The sequence below is a fragment of the Anneissia japonica genome, unplaced genomic scaffold (assembly GCF_011630105.1).
Source record: "Anneissia japonica isolate Jap-2015-1 unplaced genomic scaffold, ASM1163010v1 scaffold287634_len692169_cov176, whole genome shotgun sequence".
Lineage (NCBI taxonomy): Eukaryota > Metazoa > Echinodermata > Crinoidea > Comatulida > Comatulidae > Anneissia > Anneissia japonica.
The window spans coordinates 22695-29931 of NW_022739883.1; the positions used below are offsets into that span (position 1 = coordinate 22695).

At 36.9% G+C, this 7237-nt stretch overlaps 1 protein-coding gene across 2 annotated transcripts in view; it reads right to left on the minus strand.

The window, feature by feature from the left end:
* Positions 1-6668, minus strand: part of LOC117118114 (alpha-(1,3)-fucosyltransferase 6-like) — a 9648-nt gene extending 2980 nt beyond the window's left edge. The window contains exon 1 of one of the 2 annotated variants that reach the window (XM_033262618.1): positions 6632-6668. The gene's annotated coding sequence lies outside the window, so the exon portion shown is untranslated. Of the gene's footprint in view, positions 1-491; positions 621-6631 lie in introns of those variants that run through there. The other variant, XM_033262617.1, reaches the window with a different exon arrangement.
* Positions 6669-7237: the final 569 nt, after the last annotated feature.

A 7237-nucleotide genomic window follows, 5' to 3' on the forward strand; every position in this document is an offset into this window, starting at 1 on the left:
AGTGCACTAAATTAAACCTATGGCATTCCAAATTCTTCTGGATAAATCATTTGGCTTATTTATTGAGGCACGCCTCTATAGCTGTCTCTTATACACATCTAGATGTGTATAAGAGACATCTGTACTACAATCCAGGAAGTGGTAAAACTGTCTAGATGCCCTCAGAGTTGAACAGGACCCAGTTAATTGGGGATGGATGAAGGACGACAACAAATTTACTCCAGTTTGGAGCTCTCTGCCGAACTTTTAAATGTAACCAAGATGTTAATTCGTTGTGGACACACAAACCAGTGGCGGATCCAAAGGGGTTTAGGGGTTCCGACGCACCCCCCCCCCCCTCTGTGAAGAAACGTAACAAAATACTACTGGGACCTGGCTTACAAAATTCATGCTAGATGCAGATCCAAACCTTCGCCCACTTCGCCCAGGCGAAGGTCTGGGTGAGAAATCAAAATAAAATATTGACCATTTTTTCCAACAATCATACTTACTTTCTTTGACACTTTTTTTGAATTTTACCATTAGGAAAATGTTTAAATCCACGCTATCCTGTACCTTACACTTTTACACTGATACCAGAGAGAGGCACATTCCCAATACCTTATGGTCTTCCACTTCTAGTGCATGATATATGCATAGCAAACGTGAATTTTAGCTTTTGTATAGCTTTTCACTGGTAGGCTCAGCCTTTGTTTAGTTTTCAACCAATCAGCAGCAAGTCTCATCACTCAAACATATTTCCCTGTTTGAGATCTCTGCAGATATTATTCTCCTGAAGACGGTTGAAGCAAGTCAACCGAAACGTCGAGATATTCTCAACCAACAACAGTTCTTTTCAGAACTATGTACGTGGTGTACCGCAAGCATTAATTATATATTATACTTCGCCATGCAAACCTTCAAACAATAAACGTTATGTAACCACTAATAATACTCAGGTCCATTCTTGGCGTAGGTATGGGCAGTGCAGTATTGGGGGCTCGTTTAATAGGTCTAATCTGGTCTAATGATCTAAAAATATAACTTTAAAAAATCCTATTTAAACTTTAAAAGGACCCTTCAATAATATTAGGTTTTAGAGGCTATAATATTGATTATATTCATTACAATTTACCTATTACCAATTTCCCACACGCTGCAAATAAAAAAACCCCAACAAAACAAGCCCTTACATACGATGCACTAATGTATTTTTTGAAATCACATTTCTAAAGCAATAAAATATCGTCACGCACATTTGTGTTTATGGTATTTTAAAGTTGGTTCAACTATTATTGTGTACGTTTTTAAACACTTCAGATCATCATAACTTCACGAATACATTTTATATTCACTTCACTGCAAGTAGGTTGATGAATGCTGTATTATTGAATGGTAATTGTTATTATCGTGATGGAATAGACAATACCTGGATTTGCGTCAGGAGAATCAATTAGGGGGCCTATATGTATTTTGCCCAACCTGTCGTGAATATGTATTGAATAGGCCTACTCAGTGCGTGATGCACTAATATACTTTTTGAAATCACATTTCTAAAGCAAATCTTAGAATTAGAATAAAACATTTGAATTTGCTTAATTTGTATAATTAATTAAGTTATTAAAAATCCCCGTCAATTTCCGGACAGTTAAATAATAACACTCCTGTGTTCTTCTGCATGATCCTTAAATTGCCAGGTATTTTTTGGTTGGGGCTGAGGGGAGAAAATTTTAGGAAATAGTACCCCAAGATGGCCGGAAACGACACTTTTTAAATAGTAAAATTCATCGTTATCACATCACCATTATAATATAGTCAAAATGAAGCGCCAGCAAATTCTCATTATCTTTTATCAGCTATTTTCGGCAACCATAGAGATCTAATTGTATCTCTAGATTGCCGGACATGACAATCTTATATAGTAAAATTCATCATCTAATTAATCGCTGTGATGTACCATAGAAAATACTACTTCATGTGCCGAAACGCTTTTTCTCATAGTTCTCAAATTATAATAAAGGCACGCGCACTCGAGTCGAGTATTATAGGTAATTCAGATGTTTGTGGGCAGAGATACCGGCATCTTGCTATAAAATACGATGTACTCTGGCTGTACAGCGCTTTTTCAGGCATATCTTCTTCACTCACGAAAAGTGAGGGGACCATACATTCCCCCTTAAAAAATATGCAAGGGAACGTTTACAGGGGTGGCGCCCAGCGGGGGATGGGATGGGAGCCAGGCCCCCTCGTCGGGGAGAGCTGCCCATCCACCCCCCCCCCATCGGGAAGAGAGACCACAATTCGTCCGGTAGAAAACAAATTTTAAGTATTTTGTAGATACTCTAAAATCGAATAAATAAGCCTTTGAAACCCATAAATAGTCAAAATTTCGGGAGATTCTCCCCCTAGACCACTTTCGAGGCTTTTAAAGCGACGTTCGACCACGCCCACTTTGTTCTTGTCGGGGAGATTTTTCCCCTCGTCGGGGACATCCAGTGGCGAAGTGGCCTACATTTCAAGCGGTCTCGGACCGATGCATCCATTTTTCAAAGGGAAAAATAATAATAATTCAGATAATTATCTTTGAAAATACTAATATTCAAAAATATTCATAATACACGACTGAAGTTCACACAAATTCTATGAATAACCTCAAACACCACAGAGTGTAGCTCCCCCGGAGCCCTAAACTAATGCCTGTAATATGCAAAAAAAATGCTTAGAAGTTTCATTATATATAGGCCTACATATTTATTTTCTGTACTAAAAAGCGCCCTTAGTTACTGGACCACCCCTGGTAAGATGGATACAAAACTCAACATAATAAATCCAGAATTTTAGGAATTTTGTGTCTCGTGAAACTTTGTCCACATTGAAGTAAAGATGATATAATAATTTATTATAGAAAACCTCCGAAAAGGAGAGATATAAAATGCATTCAAAACACTTCACGTGATATTCAATGTTGTCTATAGGTGGCGGTATAAACTTGCGCATATTCTACTGTATTGTAATTGGTAATGACTGCATGATGATTGGTAATGACTGCATGATGACTGGTAATGACTGCATAGTGATTGGTAATGACTGCATGATGATTGGTAATGACTGCATGATGATTGGTAATGACTGCATGATGATTGGTAATGACTACATGATGATTGTGAACTGAAGGCAGAGGAGGCGTTCCATAGGTGTCTGCCGTTACGTCTAAAAACGGATACTTCTGAAAAATTGTCTTAACACTATAAGATAATCCATCTTCATTAAAATTGTACTTCAAATCATATTTCAGTTTTATTTTTGACAACTGTCAAATAACATATTAAATAACATCATATTGGAAAGAGTGAGTTCTTTATTCTATCAACCAGTGTATTGCGAACTGATACACTTTGGGTGGCCTCACAATTTAGTAAGTGAGAATAAAACTATTGAGATTTAGAGTCGCTTCTAAAAATCTGTGAAATTAAGTCAAGATGATAATTATTAATAATATCACAGATCTTTGGCAAACGAAGAGCAGACAGCAGCGGAGACGATCTGGAGTATTTGGGTATGCCCAATGAAGTCTTTGGTAAGTCTTGATTTTTTTCAAGTTTCTGAATACAACCAGAATTAATATTAATAGGTACATTGAGAGCCATATACTAAGATAGCGTAATATTCAGTGTAAAAACATGAAAAAAGACATTTGAAAACCCCAATTGGTACTAAAAACAACCCAAGTAACAAAATGAATCTTAAGTAGATTTAAAATTTAAAAAATGTTAAAAAAGGGGTTGGTTATTAATTTAAAAAATGGTAAAATTAAAATTAATAGAAATGAACTAACTGAAACTGAATACAAAGAAATTCGTCCAGTATCAACCATGCCTGCTAGAGCCCATGGGCTACCTAAATTACATAAAGATTTTGATAATATTCCACCCCTAAGACCTATTATTGACACGACCGGTACTTGTTATTATTCAGTAGCTAAGTTCTTATCAAACTTATAGTAGAGGCTAAATATGGTTTAACCTTAAGCAAACTCTAATAAAAGGACTTTTTGTATATTCTAAGTGTAGACACAATTTTCGTGCTTTGAGACGAAGTAATTAAGGATTTACGACCCGAAACATGCTATATAAAAGCTATTCTGACCTTTGACCCTGAATATTTAGTCAACGCAGCTACTATAAGGCGTCAAAAATTTCCCATAATTGTTGTCCCGAAAAATCTCGGTGTAGGCACTATTTTTGTGCTTTTAGAGCAAGAAGTTGAAGAGTTACGACCTGGAACATGTAGCCTGGGTTCCAGGCCCTAATTTTAGGTTACTCCCTCTTTATTGCACTTAGTGAGCGCCATACCTAATTTAATTGGCGTCCCATACTCGATTCTTTTTTTTCGCTTATTCCGTCTATAAATTGACTTTCTCGTTGGTGGCGCTGTCCAGAATGAGAAAAATAATAAAAAATAAGAGACTTGTGGCAAGTCTATGGAACATGCTGCATACAGGTAATTGACCTTTGACCCTGAATATTTTGTAAACGCAACTATAAAAAGGTGGCAAAAATTTGTTCATGGCTTTTCAAATATAGGCCTACAAGAATATGCAAACAGTCCTTTTATTAGAGTTTTGTTTAAGGTTAAATAGGATTTTTGTCACATTTAGCCTGTACTAGTAGAGGCTAAATATGGTTTAACCTTAAACAAACTCTAATAAAAGGACTTTTTGTATATTCTTGTACGTCTATACGTAAATAATTATGGAAACATTTTTGCCGCCTTTTTATAGTTGCGTTGACCAGATATTCAGGGTCAAGGGTCAAAGACCTGTATATAACATGTTCTGGGTCATAAGTCTTTAACCACTTGCTCTAAAAGCATAAAAATGGTATTTACACCTGGGTTTTAGGGGTCAACAATTATGGAAACATTTTTGCCTTTTAGCGTTGACCAAATATTCAGGGTCAAAGGTCAATGACTTTTATACAACTATGATTGTCATAACTCCTCAACAAGTTCGCCTAGATGCACAAAAGTAGTGGCTACACCTAAGTTTTTGGGATCAACATTTATTGAAACATTTTTGCCAGGCTTCTAGTAGCTGCGTTGACCAAATATTCAGGGTCAGAGGTCAATGACCTTTATACAACATATGATGATCATAACTCCTCAACCATTTGGTCTAAAAGCACAAAAATAATGTATGAATTACTATGTCTATGTTAAAATAATATCTATTAAAATTGTATATTTAAATAATATAGTAATAGGCATAGCCTAGGCCTAAACCTAGTGACTAGCCTATGTGTGTAGTGTATAAAATTATGAATAAAAAGTAAATTAAGTATAAAAAGTGCAAATTGTGAAAGAATAAAGGAAGAAAGAAGAATAGGATAGAGATTTGGAACGGCTGAAATATTTTCCAAAAATATACAATTCAATATTAGTCAATATTCGACATCGAATAGGTCCGATTGATGTCGAATTTTTTTACACTACACACATACTTTAAAGGCAGTTTAAATTCTGGTACGCGTTCGAACCGCGGCTCTGGTGTGAGGAGGGTCATCAAAGCCAGCGGGAGTAAGCCCAACAATTGGTCTACATTCCTGAGATGTGATGACAACAAATCAGAGTGTTTCCATTAATTGTAAACGAAGTAGTTGAGAACATTGACACAAACCACGGATTGTTTGTAGAGTCTCTCGGAGACGGAGCTGTAGCAAACCAGTATGTAGATCTGCAACCATTGCTATGTAACATGGAAGAGGCAGATGAACGTATATTTGTTCATGTTAAACATGCTGCTGAAAATTGTCCACGCATTCTTGTCAAGACTGTAGACAGTGATGTTGCTGCTATTGAGTTGTCAACTTTCCACAGAATACCTGCATGGCATCCAGGAGCTTTGGCTCGAGGGGAAGCACTTAAAGTACATTCCAATACACACGATTGCTACTTCTCTGGGACCACAGATATCAACCGCTCACAATTGTCCTTTCACTACTTTAGCGGTTGTGATACAACTTCATCTGTTCAAGGTAAGGTAAACCATCATTTAACGAAACTTGTAAAAAGATGCCATGTATGACTCCAGTATTCTAGAGAATCTATAGGAGATGTTAGTGAAACAGACACTAGAACAGTTGGTTGTTGCTATGTACTGCGGCACATTTGATGGTAAGAAGGTAAATGATGCAAGGTGATACCTATTTACAACTGGGGAAAGGCAATAGAGAATAACCGCCAACATCAGCTACATTAAAGAAACATGTCAAACAATCTGTACTACAATCCAGGAAGTGGTAAAACTGTCTAGATGCCCTCAGAGTTGAACAGGACCCAGTTAATTGGGGATGGATGAAGGAAGACAACAAATTTACTCCAGTTTGGAGCTCTCTGCCGAACTTTTAAATGTAACCAAGGTGTTAATTCGTTGTGGACACACAAACCAGTGGCGGATCCAAAGGGGTTTAGGGGTTCCGACGAAACCCCCCCCCCTCCTCTGTGAAGAAACGTAACAAAATACTACTGGGTCCTGGCTTACAAAATTCATGCTAACTAGATGCAGATCCAAACCTTCGCCCACTTCGCCCAGGCGAAGGTCTGGGTGAGAAATCAAAATAAAATATTGACCATTTTTTCCAACAATCATACTTACTTTCCTTGACACTTATTTTGAATATTACCATTAGGAAAATGTTTAAATCCACGCTATCCTGTACCTTACACTTTTACACTGATACCAGAGAGAGGCACATTCCCAATACCTTATGGTCTTCCACTTCTAGTGCATGATATATGCATAGCAAACGTGAATTTTAGCTTTTGTATAGCTTTTCCCTAGTAGGCTCAGCCTTTGTTTAGTTTTCAACCAATCAGCAGCAAGTCTCATCACTCAAACATATAAGTATTTCCCTGTTTGAGATCTCTGCAGATATTATTCTCCTGAAGACGGTTGAAGCAAGTCAACCGAAACGTCGAGATATTCTCAACCAATAACAGTTCTTTTCAGAACTATGTACGTGGTGTACTGCAAGCATTAATTATATATTATACTTCGCCATGCAAACCTTCAAACAATAAACGTTATGTAACCACTAATAATACTCAGGTCCAGTCTTGGCGTAGGTATGGGCAGTGCAGTATTGGGGGCTCGTTTAATAGGTCTAATCTGGTCTAATGATCTAAAAATATAACTTAAAAAAATCCTATTTAAACTTTAAAAGGACCCTTCAATAATATTAGGTTTTAGAGGCTATAATAT